Genomic DNA, 15,469 nt, shown 5'->3' with positions numbered 1-15,469 from the left:
AAAAATTGCATCACCTACATGGACAGACCAGCGAACGGTCGCGTTTGAGATCCCGGCCACATGACCCACATCTGCACAATCAAATACTTGTGCCATGTGTTTATGTTATCTGGATTCCAATCCGTGAAGGACACAAACAAAAACTAAATTCAATTTTATTTTAAAATAATCAACACTTTTTTTGTCGGGTAACACAATCAACGCCAAAAACACTGGAGGTTGTGAGTTTGATTCCAGTAACGGTCAACTATTTTTTTGCCTCATCTCCTAAACAGGGTGGTGGGTTTGATTTGTTGGGCTAGATAGCACGGACATGTTTGGAGGGCACGTTTCTTTTTTACTGGTGGAACGTTACGCGGGCAAACGTGGCAGAGGCCAACTGGCCCAAGACAGACGATTGGTAGAATAGCCTAGCTCAATATGAGGAAACACCATGGACATACTAAATGGGAGGACCAATAATATTATACCTCCATTTATATATTAAAAATAGTATATATGCCCATGGGTTAGAATGGTAGAAACAATTGACATAAATTTAGTGAGGATTGTATGTGCAAACATAATGTTCAATGTGCCACCTCCACATCGTGCTGGGCTTGATCTGCCGGATCAACCGTGGCGGTTAACAGGGCCGTCATCTTGTCCGTGAGATCCATCAGTACCTGAGCCGGAGAAGGCATCGGGTTTCCCGCTCCAGCAGCGGGGTTCTAAATAGGCTGCGCACCAGCCATAAAGACTCCAACCTGACTTGGCGGCTCAAACGGGTCCGGAATACTGTCACCATCGGAACAACCCATGAGCCTGCCATCTTGAAGTTGATACAACGAGTTTGACTCATCGGTGGCCGACTCACCGTCAGAGCCGGCGGCCGTCTCATCACCAGATCCAGATCGATCAAAGAGTCCTCCATGGATACACCCCACAAAAGCATGCCTTAAGGCAGGCCGGGCCCGCAGCGCAGAGATCCGGCTCACCAATCTTGCCAATGAAAACATGAATTCCGCCGAAGGGGACCCGGTACCCGTACTCAATTGAGCCGGCGTCGGGGCCCCAGTCTGCATCGTCGATGTAGAGCTTGCCGCGATGACTCTTGGTCATCCGGCCCACAGCGTATCCCTTGAGCCCTTCGAAGCTGCCCTTCAAGAACTCAAATCCACCGTGCGCTTGCCCCACGGTGGGCGCCAACTGTCGTGGAATTGTCACGGCAGATGTCCTCGAGTTAGGACTTAGTCGTGGAGCCATCGCAACTAGGAAGCTTGAAGGGGTTAAGTGGGACAAGGAACACGAGGGTTTATACTGGTTCGGCCCCTTACGGTGAAGGTAAAAGCCTACGTCCAGTTTGAGGTGGTATTGATTAGGGTTTCGATGACCAGGGAGCTTAACTGCTATGCCTGGCTTTCGATGAGATTGTTGTCGTCCCTAAACCGCTGCCGGGTCGTCCCTTTATATAGGGAGGCTGACGCCCAGCAGCTCTCAGAGTCCCGGCCGGCTCATAAGAGTGTCCGGCTCGGACTCTCAACTATCCTTGCCTTACACTACAAGTTCTAGCATAATAATGATTGCAACTACGGGCTTTAAGCCATATCCGGGTCTTAAGCCCATCTTTAGCCCACCATCTTCAGGCTTGGCGCCGGGCTTCTGGCAATGACCATATGAGTAACCCGGCCCCTCCTGGCGGGTAACTCTAAGGTCTATATCCTCAACATTAGGCCCCAGATTGATTTGAGCCGGCTCATGTCAATCTTCAATCCCTTCGACAGAAAATCGCCGGCTTACAATTGTGTGAAGACCATAACCCGGTGTGACGTCATCCTCTGGACTCCGGATAATCCGCCGTGACGTCATCTTCCATTAAGCCCGTTTTTTACTCCGCCAGATCCGCAACGGATCTTTACATTTACTGTCATCCCGAAAATCGAGGCGTCTCGTGAGGAGATAACCACGCCGGGGTCTCCTTGATTCTCGCGCCCACTTATGGGCTCTCCCTTATAAATAGGCCGGCCCGACGGGCTCTCAGCCACTTCTCTCTCCTTCATCTTCTTCCTCGCGCCACTGCTCCCCTGCCCGAGCTCTGCTACTACCGCCGCCGTCGCGCCCCCGGTCTTCGTCAACCTTGGCCGCTGCATCACCCTGACTCGGTCCAGACAAACGGCGGCAACCTCCGCTCCTCCTCAGCTCCGGTGAGTCCTCGCCACTCCATAGAGCAGCTCCGCTCTAGGGCTTCATAGTTCTTCCTCTGTTCTTCGTAGTTCATCACGGCTCTCAGTAGATTTGAATTTTACTGCCCCTTTTTGATCTTAGCTATGTATAGATTTACCGCGGTAGACGTTGAAGACCCATTTCTCATGCAAATATCCCTCTTTTTACTGCATAAGAGCCTTGTTCAAGCTCAAGAACCTCCTCTCGTCTGTTTCTAGGTCTAGAAACTTTTCTTTTACCCGACCATTTTGATCCAAATTTTTTACTGCGATGTGTGAAACCTGTTTACCACACTTAGTAAAAAACTGCAATCATTGAATCTCGGCGGTTTACAGTTCCGGTTTAAAGAAACCACGCGCCGTAGAACCCTTCCGGCTTAAAGAAAACCATGCGCCATAAAATTTTCTGGGTCATCTGTGATAAGGTCGTAGACAATCTGAGTTACCCTCAGGCACACCAGCGGCTTAGATGACCTGACGCACTTAGACATATATCATTAGTCCCCTCCATAAGCCGCCATATTAAACCTTAACTTGTAAGTCTCCTCCGGCTCATTATTAAACCGGACATTTCTTCCCTGTATCATAGGCTTCCAACAGTCACCATGCCTCCCAAAGCTCCTAAAGCCTCCATCACCTGCAACTGGATGAGGTCCAACGTCACCAATGAGACCCTAGCAGATTTTGTCAAGTCTGGATATCTGCCCAAGAAGGACGTCATGTCCTACCGTGCCCCTGACCCGTCAGAAGAGAGACCACAGCCAAAGGACGGGGAGGTAGTGATATTTGCGGATCACATGAGCCGGGGCTTCGCACCGCCCGGCTCAAAGTTTTTTAGAGACATTCTAAACTTCTTCGACTTGCGGCCTCAGGACATAGGACCCAACTCCGTGTCCAACATCTGCAACTTCCAAGTATTCTGCGAAGTTTACCTTGGAGAAGAACCTAGTCTGCTGCTCTTCAGAGAGCTTTTTTATTTGAACCGTCAGAATGAGTGCGCCAATGGGCCAAGTCTGGAGTTAGGTGGCATCTCCATCCAGCGGCGAAGAGACTGTCTTTTCCCTTATGCCGAGCCGCCGAGCCACCCAAAGGACTGGAACATGACTTGGTTCTATTGCCAAGACACGTCACCGGCTGATGAAAGTCCGCTGCCCGGCTTTCGCCCATCGCGTCTGGAGTCAACACACCCACTGTCAGACAAACTGACTCCGGCGGAGCGCCAGCCTCTGCTCCCCACTATCAACAAGATCAAGGCTCTCCTGGGCAATGGTCTGAATGGAATCGATCTGGTCCGGGTCTGAATCTTGTGGCGGGTGATCCCATTGAGCCGCCGCCCCGGCTTAATGTGTGAGTACACGGGCTGAAAAGACGACCCTCAGAGACACAGCCGCAATGATCTTCCTGAAGACGTTGCAGAGGAGATGACCAAGGCTCTTTTAAACGAGAGCCTGGCAGACTGCGGAAGGACCGGGTTAGCCCCCTTCTGCAAGACCAACCCAGCCCCAGCGGTAAGCCGCCAATCTGATCATCCTATCTTCTTCTGTATATAACTTTCATCTGAATCGTTTGAAGAAATCATCATTGTATTTTTCAGGCTGACGACAAGTTCTGGCGGGTCAAATATGACCATGAGGCGGCCAAGAAGGCCAGAAAGGTGAAGAAAGCCGCCAAGAAAGCTGCCCCTCGCAAGAAAGGAAGCAGGCCTACTGCTTCAGAGCTGATGCAATTAAGCGACAGCTCCGAGTCAGAGGTAACCCCTGAGCCTTTAAGTCCTTGTTGTATGTGTTGTTTGTTGTTGTCCGCCTTATCAATACTTGTTCATTGACAGGATGACACCGGCGCAAGTAACCCGGTGGTTGAAGAGGTAATGTCACTTTCCTCCGACTCGGAGCCCTTGCCAAGGCTGAAAATCCGAAGGGTAACCCGGAAAGTAAGCTTTTCACATCCTTCAGCTTATCAAGATCTTCAATTTATTTTGAAGCGACAGGTTCATGAGAGCCGGCGTCACACCCGGACCAACAAGGACACCGACCTCTCCTCCGGGTTACCTGACGCATCAAGGAAGCGCCGAACTGAGGTTATTTCTCACTTGTACCCTTTTCATCCGTTGGCGGGTGTTATACGTCAGCCACTCAATTCTTCTGACTCAAATTATCAGGAGACTTCCCCCTCTTCCGGCGACTCTATGCAGTCAAGTCTGCCGGCTTTCAAGACCGTGCCCGGGTAATGATAACCCTCTTATATTTGTTCTGGTCTTTGCTCATACTTTTTATACTAACCTTTTTTGTTCTTTCAGTGCCCAGGCAAATCTCACCAAGAGGGCGAAGAAAACCAAGTCGGCTAGAGAGCCGGATTTGCCTGAGCCGGAGGTGACGGTCCAAGAACCGCCAGCTGCCTCCGCCCCCGAAGCCACCACTCCAATGGACACGGCACCTGTAGAAGCTTCTGCTGACCCGGAGGCCTCCGGCTCGGCTCAACCAACAAATGACCCGGACGTGGTAATCACCCGGACGGAATTCGTTGAGCCGGGGAGACCTACCGTGCTGGCCAAGTGCTCCTCTAAGGGGGAGTTGCTGCAGCCCCACCGGGTGAACCTGGACCTCTCCGACTACACCAACCTGAGCATCGGAGAGCTTGTCTCTGGCTACATCAGCCAAGTGCACAAGAGCCGGGACGCAGAGGTTGCCATGGTGAACCAGATCCAGCAGAAGTCTGAGGTATCATTCTGCTGTCCTCTTACTTACTGCATAGTTACCTTTACCATGCTAGCCCCCAAGTCGACGACTTATGATTGAATATGTTGTAGACTTAGGTTCCGGCTTACTCAAATGAGCCGGCAGTTTGTAGATAGATACGTTCAATATGCATTAGCCCCCAAGTGCCAAGTGTCTTTGCTTGGAAAACGCTTGGGACTTATATAGTAGTTGTTCATGTCATAACCCGGAAATGTATGCAGGCTGCTGGCAAGAAGCTAGAGGCCGACATGGCTGATCTCAAGAACCGGCTGAAGATGCAAGAGATCGAGACCCGGAAGGCAAACGCCAAGTTTGTATCCAGCATCGCCGCGCAAGAGAAGCTGAAGACAGAGTTTGATGCTGAGCGGAAGGCGTGGGCCAAAGAAAAGGCCGCATTGGTGAACCGGGCTGAACAGGCGGAGAAGACTCTCTCCGAGAAGACCGCCAAGCTCTCCGGCCTAAAGCGCCAGGTGTCCCAGATGGTGGCCGCCATCTTCGGTAAGTCGTCTCGCCGGCTTTCATCAAGTTTAGAATGTGTATATCTCATAATTTCATCCTTGTCGGCGGCTTATCTGTCTTTGTTAAACAGGTCCCAGAAGTGCCAACCTGAATCAGAGTGTGGTGACCAAGCTGAAGGCCGTATACACCCTGGTGGAGCAACTCTACACCGGGTCACAACGTGCCTTGGCTGTGGTGGCCCTCTCCAACGAGGTGCCGACTCACCTGGCGGAAGTCCTTCGCCGGCTCGCCGTTCTTCCTCAACGGATCCAAGAACTGCGACGAGCCTCTGCAAGAGCCGGAGCGATCGCTGCGCTCAGCCGGGCTAAGGCGTTCTTGCCAGAGCTAGACCCGGCGGACATCGCCCTCGGCTACCCAAGTCTGAAGGAAGACGGCACCGCCTTTGATCAGAAGGACTTTGCAGCTTGCGTGAAGGCCGTACGCCCGGTGGCCACTCTTATTGGCAACGATACCGATCTGACCAAGTACCAGCCGGGCTACGACGCAGAAAATCAGAGGATTCCTACTCCGCGCTATGAAGCCCTCAACTTGATCCCGCCGGCTCGTCAGCACACTTTCGCCCCGGAGATTGACCCGGCCGGGTTAATTGACGAGGAAGCCCAGTTTGAAGCTCTCAGCGGCATCGACTGGAAGTCATCAACCTTCCGGGTCTTGGGAGCAGCCGGAGAAGAAGGAAGAGATGAGCCGGAGACTTCCACCCAGCAAGCGTCTTAACTTCCGCAGCCGGTTTACCAAACAATGCTCCACCCTTTTGGACTTGATGAGTTTTGTAATAGAGTAGGTGCAACAGTTTATCTCTGCCGTGCCATCGTGCACGTATTGAATGCTGAAGTCTTTTGAAGTTGTCTCTTTGATATTTCTCCGGGTCATAATCAATCCTTTGTTTTTCTTAACCTCAAAAGAGCTGCCTTTAATTATCCTGCATAGAATGGCAAATCACAAGTCTCGAGGCGGCTTACCGCCCTGAGAATCATAAGTTTTAGATAACCCGGAATATGAATCAAAAAGGACTTGTCTTCAATGATATCCTGAATACAGCCGTAAGAACATACTTAACGGCCTGCAAGCATACTTCCGGTTTAGATAACCCGGATAAGAAGGTTGGTACCGCAACTCCGGTTTACCTGTCTTATAACACCCATTGCGTTCAGCAATACTGTAAACCAAAGTTAAGCCAGCAAAGTGAGACCCGGTCGTACACACTTGGAAATAATCAGACGGAACTTTGCTATAAGGCAGAGGAACTTAGGGGCTTCCGGTTCGAATATGACCAGAGGCCCGGCCCAAAGGGGTTATGCTAGGATTCGAATACGATCATATAGCCCCCAGTGGGTGTGGCGATGCCAGTCAGGAGGGTATCGACAGCTATGTTCTCTTTGGTTCGAATACGACCCATGTTTGAACAGGAAGCCCCCAAATGACTTTAAGAATTGTTTAACGACGCTGATTCGAATACGATCCACGTCGGTTCTCAAAGGGGTTAAACTAAGATTCAAATATGATCAAAGAAAAACTCCCCAATGAGCTCGGCACTTTGCCAATCAAATGGGTATCGACGGCTATGTTCTCTTTGGTTCGAATACGACCTATGTTTGAACAGGAAGCCCCCAAGTGACCTTATTGCTTAGCTAGATTCGAATACGATCATAAGCCGGATCCTCCTTCAAGTTATCATGTAATCTTGTAATGAAAACAACACGTGCATATTTGGAGGAAAAAAGGACAGAGGTCCTGCTTTATTGCTTATCATAATAAATACATGGCTGAGGGAAATATGTACATTATGAGAGCCGGTGGCTCAAGTGTAGTAAGACCGAAGCTGAGCTATGTTCCACGGCCGACGGGTCTCTTCCTCCGACTTACGTGAATCTTTGTGCTCCCGAATATCAATGAGGTAATATGACCCGTTGTGTAAGTTCTTGCTGACCACAAAGGGCCCTTCCCAAGGCGGGGATAACTTGTGTGCATCTGTTTGATCCTGGATGAGCCGGAGCACGAGATCGCCTTCCTGGAAGACCGGGATTTAACCCGGCGGCTATGATAACGGCGCAGGTCTTGTTGGTAAATCGCTGAACGGGCTGCTGCCACATCACGCTGTCCGTCCAACAAGTCAAGAGCATCTTGGCGTGCCTGTTCATTATCCGCCTCAACATAAGCCGCCACTCGAGGTGAATCATGACGGATGTCACTGGGGAGGACGGCCTCTGCTCCATAAACCATGAAGAAAGGCGTGAAGCCTGTAGACCTATTAGGAGTAGTGTTGATGCTCCATAATACGGAGGGAAACTCCTCCACCCAACAACCCGGCGTCCGTTGCAAAGGGACCAAAAGCCGGGGCTTGATGCCCTTCAGAATCTCCTGATTAGCTCTCTCAGCTTGACCATTGGATTGAGGATGAGCAACTGAGGAAACGGCAAGTCGGATATGCTCTCGTTGACAAAACTCTTCCATGGCGCCTTTGGATAGATTGGTGCCATTGTCAGTTATAATGTTGTGCGGAAAGCCAAAGCGAAAAATCACCTTTTTCATAAATTGAACCGCCATGGCCGCATCGCACTTGCTAACTGGCTCCGCTTCCACCCACTTTGTGAATTTGTCAACTGCCACCAAGAGGTGGGTCTTCTTATCCTTGGACCTTTTAAAAGGCCCAACCATATCAAGCCCCCAGACCGCAAAGGGCCAAGTGATTGGGATCATCCTCAGCTCCTGAGCCGGCACATGAGCCCGTCGTGAGAACCTCTGGCAACCATCGCATTTACTGACCAAGTTCTCCGCATCAGCATGAGCCGTCAGCCAATAAAAACCATGGCGAAAAGCCTTGGCCACAAGAGACTTTGAGCCGGCGTGATGGCCACAATCCCCTTCATGAATCTCTCGCAAGATCTCTTGACCTTCCTCAGGGGAGACACAACGCTGAAATGCTCCTGTAACACTGCGGTGATGCAACTCTCCATTGATAACAATCATTGACTTAGCCCGCCGGGTTATTTGTCTGGCCAAAGTTTCATCCTCAGGCAACTCACCCCGGGTCATGTAAGCCAAATAGGGCATCATCCAGTCCGGTATGATGTGGAGAGCCGCCACCAGTCACGCCTCCGGGTCAGGGACAGCCAAGTCTTCCTCTGTAGGCAGCTTAACAGAAGGATTATACAGGACATCCAGGAAGGTATTAGGCGGCACCGGCTTTCGATGAGAGCCTAACCGGCTTAGAGCATCCGCCGCCTCGTTCTTCCTGCGATCGATGTGTTCCACTTGGTAACCCTGAAAGTGCCCAGCAATGGCATCAACCTCGCGGCGATAAGCCGCCATGAGAGGGTCCTTGGAATCCCACTTTCCTGATACTTGTTGAGCCACCAAGTCTGAGTCGCCGAAGCACCTTACCCGGCTCAAGCTCATATCCTTAGCCATCCGAAGACCATGGAGCAAGGCCTCGTACTCAGCCGCATTGTTAGTGCAAGGAAACAGCAACTGTAGGACATAATGGAACTTGTCACCTTTAGGGGAAGCCAACACGACTCCAGCTCCCGAGCCCTCCAACTGCCTGGACCCATCAAAGTGGATAGTCCAATATGTGTTATCCGGCTTCTGCTCGGGCACTTGTGACTCTGTCCAGTCATTGATGAAATCCACCAAGGCCTGAGATTTAACAGCAGTGCATGGCACGTACTTGAGACCATGAGGTCCGAGCTCTATAGCCCACTTAACTACTCTCCCTGTGGCCTCTCTGTTTTGAATGATATCACCAAGAGGGGCAGAACTGACCACAGTGATGGGATGACCCTGAAAATAATGCTTAAGTTTCCGGCTCGCCATGAACACACCATAAACAAGCTTCTGCCAATGCGGATATCGCTGCTTGGACTCAATGAGCACTTCACTGACATAATAAACCGGCCGCTGAACCGGATGCTCCTTACCCTCCTCCTTGCGCTCCACCACCATAGCCACACTGACGGCTCGTGTGTTCGCCACCACATATAATAATAAGGGCTCCTTATCAACCGGAGCAGCAAGGACTGGAGGCTCTGCCAGTTGCTTCTTCAAATCCTCAAAGGCAGTATTAGCTGCATCATTCCAGACAAAGTTATCAATTTTCTTCATCAACTGATATAATGGCATGGCTTTCTCACCCAAACGGCTTATAAACCGGCTTAAAGCAGCGATGCGACCCGCCAAGCGCTGAACGTCATTTAAACACGCCGGCTTAGCCAGGGAGGTGATGGCCTTGATCTTCTCCGGGTTAGCTTCAATGCCTCTGTCAGAAACCAAAAAACCCAAGAGTTTGCCTGCAGGAACACCAAAGACACACTTGGCTGGGTTAAGCATCATCTTGTAGACCCGGAGATTATCAAAGGTTTCTCTCAAATCATCTATCAGGGTTTCCTCCTTTATGGATTTAACCACAATGTCGTCCACATAAGCATGAACATTACGCCCAATCTGTTTATGAAGACAGTTCTGCACGCAACGCTGATAAGTCGCCTGTGCACACTTGAGTCCAAAGCGCATGGATACATAGCAGAAGGCTCCAAAGGGAGTGATGAACGCCGTCTTCTCCTGGTCCTTAACTGCCATTTTAATCTGATGATATCCGGAATAAGCATCCAGGAAACTTAAGCGCGCACAACCGACCGTAGCATCAATAATTTGATCAATACGGGGAGGGGCAAAAGGATCAGCCGGACACGCCTTATTTAAGTCCATGTAGTCCACACACATCCGCCAGGTGCCGTTCTTCTTGAGTACGAGCACCGGATTAGCCAACCACTCTGGGTGGAAGACTTCAACAATAAACCCGGCCGCCAAAAGCCGGGCCACCTCTTCGCCAATAGCTTTCCGCCTCTCTTCATTAAACCGCCGAAGGAACTGCCTGACCGGCTTAAATTTCGGATCAACATTGAGAGTGTGCTCAGCGAGTTCTCTAGGTACACCTGGCATGTCAGAAGGTTTCCATGCGAAGATGTCCCTAATCTCACGGATGAACTCGATGAGCGCGCCTTCCTATTTTGGATCCAGATTGGCACTGATGCTAAATTGCTGAGATGAGTCTCCTGGAACGAAATCAACAAGTTTAGTCTCATCAGCTGACTTAAATTTCATTGCCGGCTCGTGCTCCGTAGTCGGCTTTTTCAGAGAGGTCATATCAGTTGGGTCAACATTGTCCTTGTAAAACTTCAACTCCTCTGTTGCACAAACAGATTCTACATAAGCTGCATCGCCTTCCTCACACTCCAGGGCCACTTTCCGGCTGCCGTGAACCGTAATGGTCCCGTTGTGACCCGGCATCTTGAGCTGTAAGTACACATAACACGGCCGAGCCATGAACTAGGCGTAAGCCGGCCGCCCAAATATAGCATGGTACGGGCTTCTTATCTTAACCACCTCAAAGGTCAATTTCTCCACCCTGTAGTTGTTCTCATCTCCAAAGGCCACTTCCAATTCGATCTTGCCGACTGGATAAGCCGACTTACCAGGTACCACACCATGGAAGATAGTGTTTGACTGGCTGAGGTTCTTATCAACCAGCCCCATACGGCGAAAAGTCTCATAATAGAGGATGTTGATGCTGCTGCCTCCATCCATGAGCACCTTTGTGAACTTATATCCTCCCACTTGAGGAGCCACCACTAAGGCCAAGTGGCCCGGGTTATCCACCCGGGGAGGGTGATCCTCCCTACTCCACACTATAGGCTGCTCAGACCACCGCAAGTAGCGTGGGACCGCCGGCTCAACAGCATTCACAGCCCTCTTATGAAGCTTCTGATCTCGCTTACACAGACTGGTGGTAAACACATGATACTGTCCACCGCTAAGCTGCTTTGGATTGGTCTGATAACCCCCCTGCTGCTGTTGATGACCCTGGCCAGACTGCTGATTAAAGCCCCCTTGACCGTTCTGAGGATTAGAATTTGAGCCGCCGCCCGGGCCATGAAAGCCGCCGGCGCCTGAGCCGCCGCCCGGGCCATTGTAATTCTTAAAGGCCTTCATGATTGCACAATCCTTCCACAGATGAGTCGCTGGCTTCTCTCTAGAGCCATGCCTTGGACAAGGTTCATTCAACAGCTGCTCCAGCGTCGGACCTGACCCGCCGCCTCGGGGAGGGGGCCTCCCCTTACGTCGCTGGTTATTCCCTTGTGAGCTGGCGTTGGCCACAAACTCTAGGCTGCCGTCGGCCTTGCGCTTGCCTCCTCCTTGGTTCCCCGGGTTATGCTGAGGACCCTTGCCATTGCCGTTCTTCTTTCCCTTCCCTGTCCTTTCATCATCTGAAGGGGGATCCTTGGTACCATCAGAATCGGCGTACTTGACAAGAGCCGCCATTAGTGTGCCCATATCATTGCAGTCGCGCTTAAGCCGCCCGAGTTTCATCTTCAGGGGCACGAAACGACAATTCTGTTCCAACATTAAAACTGCAGAGCCGGCATCCATCTTATCTGGTGAATGTATGATCTCCTTGACCCGGCGAACCCAATGTGTCGTAGACTCACCCTCCTGCTGCTTGCAGTTAGTCAAATCCACGATTGACATAGACTGCCTACAGGTATCCTTGAAGTTTTGGATGAACCGAGCCTTCAGCTCAGCCCAAGACCCAATGGAATTCGGTGGTAGCCCTTTCAACCAAGTGCGGGCAGTCCCATCTAACATCATGGTGAAATATTTGGCCATTGCCGCCTCACTGACCTCTAGCAGCTCCATGGCCATCTCGTAACTCTCGATCCAGGCTGCGGGTTGTAAGTCAGCTGTGTAATTAGGCACCTTCCTAGGGCCTTTGAAGTCCTTAGGTAGACGTTCATTACGGATAGCTGGCACTAAACAAGGGACACCCCCGGTCCTGGTAGGGATACCTACGTCGACAGAAGTCGTCGGATAAGCCGGGGGGGGTCTGGTAAGCCGTCAATTGAGGCACTTGCTCCGCCTCTTGCCGCACTCTGTCCTGGTCTGCTGCGTGAAAGGCTCCATTATGAGCCGGGCCATGGCCAGGAGGCGGGTCATGGCGTCGGACGTTACTTGAGCCGGTCGCTGAGACCATGTGTCTGTTATAACTCGGGCTCCGGCCTGGACGAGGGGTCGAGTGGATCCTGTCCCGGCTGTAGTACGCCTCTTGCTGCGCCAGTGCTGTCTGAAGGAGTTCCCTGACCCGGCGGGTTTCAATAGCCGTCGGAGAGTCGCCGTCAACTGGGAGAGCCGCCAGCCGTGCTGCCGCAGCGACCATGTTCTCCAGCGGGTTATTATAATGACCCGGGGGTATTGGCATGTACTGAGGCGGGGCAGGGGGCACCTGGGGAGGCCCCATCACTCGTGGCTGAATAGGGGTTCCAGACCCGGGCACTATGACCCCTGGCGGGTTACTACACCATGCACCTGGCGTGTTGAAGAGGTTGCGTGGATCGTAAACCGGAGGGAGTCGAGATTGGGTCTTTTGGTCCCTCCTTCTCATGACCTCATTGGACGCGTTCTGATCCATCGTGAGTTGGAAGGACTGCGCCTGGATCAGCTGAGTTTGGGCATCGAGAGCCGCCCTCTCCACAGCCATCCTGATCCCTTCCGCTGCAAGATCCTCCTTAGCTTTCACTAGATCCAATTTTAACTGTGCCACCTCCGCATCGTGCTGGGCTTGATCTGCCGGATCAACCGTGGCGGTTAACAGGGCCGTAATCTTGTCCGTGAGATCCATCAGTACCTGAGCCGGAGAAGGCACCGGGTTTCCCGCTCCAGCAGCGGGGTTCTGAATAGGCTGCGCACCAGCCATAAAGACTCCAACCTGACTTGGCGGCTCAAACGGGTCCGGAATACTGTCACCATCGGAACAACCCATGAGCCTGCCATCTTGAAGTTGATACAACGAGTTTGACTCATCGGTGGCCGACTCACCGTCAGAGCCGGCGGCCGTCTCATCACCAGATCCAGATCGATCAAAGAGTCCTCCATGGATACAACCCACAAAAGCATGCCTTAAGGCAGGCCGGGCCCGCAGCGCAAAGATCCGGCTCACCAATCTTGCCAATGAAAACATGAATTCCGCCGAAGGGGACCCGGTACCCGTACTCAATTGAGCCGGCGTCGGGGCCCCAGTCTGCATCGTCGATGTAGAGCTTGCCGCGACGACTCTTGGTCATCCGGCCCACAGCGTATCCCTTGAGCCCTTCGAAGCTGCCCTTCAAGAACTCAAATCCACCGTGCGCTTGCCTCACGGTGGGCGCCAACTGTCGTGGAATTGTCACGGCAGATGTCCTCGAGTTAGGACTTAGTCGTGGAGCCATCGCAACTAGGAAGCTTGAAGGGGTTAAGTGGGACAAGGAACACGAGGGTTTATACTGGTTCGGCCCCTTACGGTGAAGGTAAAAGCCTACGTCCAGTTTGAGGTGGTATTGATTAGGGTTTCGATGACCAGGGAGCTTAACTGCTATGCCTGGCTTTCGATGAGATTGTTGTCGTCCCTAAACCGCTGCCGGGTCGTCCCTTTATATAGGGAGGCTGACGCCCAGCAGCTCTCAGAGTCCCGGCCGGCTCATAAGAGTGTCCGGCTCGGACTCTCAACTATCCTTGCCTTACACTACAAGTTCTAGCATAATAATGATTGCAACTACGGGCTTTAAGCCATATCCGGGTCTTAAGCCCATCTTTAGCCCACCATCTTCAGGCTTGGCGCCGGGCTTCTGGCAATGACCATATGAGTAACCCGGCCCCTCCTGGCGGGTGACTCTAAGGTCTATATCCTCAACATTAGGCCCCAGATTGATTTGAGCCGGCTCATGTCAATCTTCAATCCCTTCGACAGAAAATCGCCGGCTTACAATTGTGTGAACTTTCTCACGTAAACAAATAAAAAGCATATTAGAGACACATGCGGAACATGATTAAGTTACTATCCAAAATTCAAAATTCGGACAAAGTGGCAATTATATTCAAAAGAGATGGATCCAAATTACGTGACTATCAAAATTAGAAATCCTTTTATTTTTGTTGACGTATAAATATATTGCGTAGTCTCTTTCATTAGACGGTCTTTTGGTTGCATTGACTAGAGCATGCACCTCTACATGGTATCGGAGCCAAGAGGTCTTGAGTTCAAGACCCGGCTGGCGCAATTAAGTTGGAGCCCACTTTCGGTCCATATTTAGGCCTGAGGGAGCCACACGTGAGGGGGAGTGTTGACGTATAAATGCACTGCCTAGTCTCTTCCATAAGATCGTTCTTTTGGTTGCACTTCTGCATGGTAACGGAGCCAAGAGGTCTTGAGTTCAAGACCCGGCTGGCGCAATTAAATTGCAGCTCACTTTTGGTCCACATTTAGGCTGGAGGGAGCCAGGCTGGCGCAATTAAATTGCAGTCCACTTTCGGTCCATGTTTAGGCCTGGGGGAGTCACACGTGAGGGGGAGTATTGGCGTATAAATGAACTGTCTAGTCTCTTCCATCAGGTCGGTCTTTTGGTTGCATTTGCTAGAGCACGCACTTCTGCATGGTATCGGAGCCAAGAGGTCACCCGACTGGCGCAATTAATTTGCAGCCCACTTTCAGTCCATGTTTAGGCCTGAGGTAGCCACATGTGAGGGTGAGTGTTTACGTATAAATGTATTGCCTAGTCTCTTCCATCAGATCAATCTTTTGGTTGCATTGGCTAGAGCATGCACTTCTACAATTTTCAACATCTATTAAAGTGTATACAAGTCCTTGATGTACCTGGAAGATTTGTTTCAAATTGTCAAGGAACAATTACTTTCTACATGATCTGATTAGTTAATACTCCCTTCGATCCATATTAATTGTCGTTGATTTAGTACAACTTTAATCGAAGAGAGTAGTAAATGGTAAGGTGAAGCAAATTCGACATACTAGGTAGCGGCCCAAATTTTTCTTAAATATAGGAATTCTAGGATTAGATCCCTTTATCACATTGGGATGTTTCCCGTTCTTGAATAAACCAATTCGAGGACAGTTTGATGCCAACAAAATCATTAAAGACTGGTATTCTTTATTTTGATTCAACAAGGTGCTAAAAGCCTCTTCATGTTGGC

The sequence above is a fragment of the Triticum aestivum genome, chromosome 5D (assembly GCF_018294505.1).
Source record: "Triticum aestivum cultivar Chinese Spring chromosome 5D, IWGSC CS RefSeq v2.1, whole genome shotgun sequence".
Lineage (NCBI taxonomy): Eukaryota > Viridiplantae > Streptophyta > Magnoliopsida > Poales > Poaceae > Triticum > Triticum aestivum.
Note: the sequence above shows the minus strand (reverse complement) of the source record.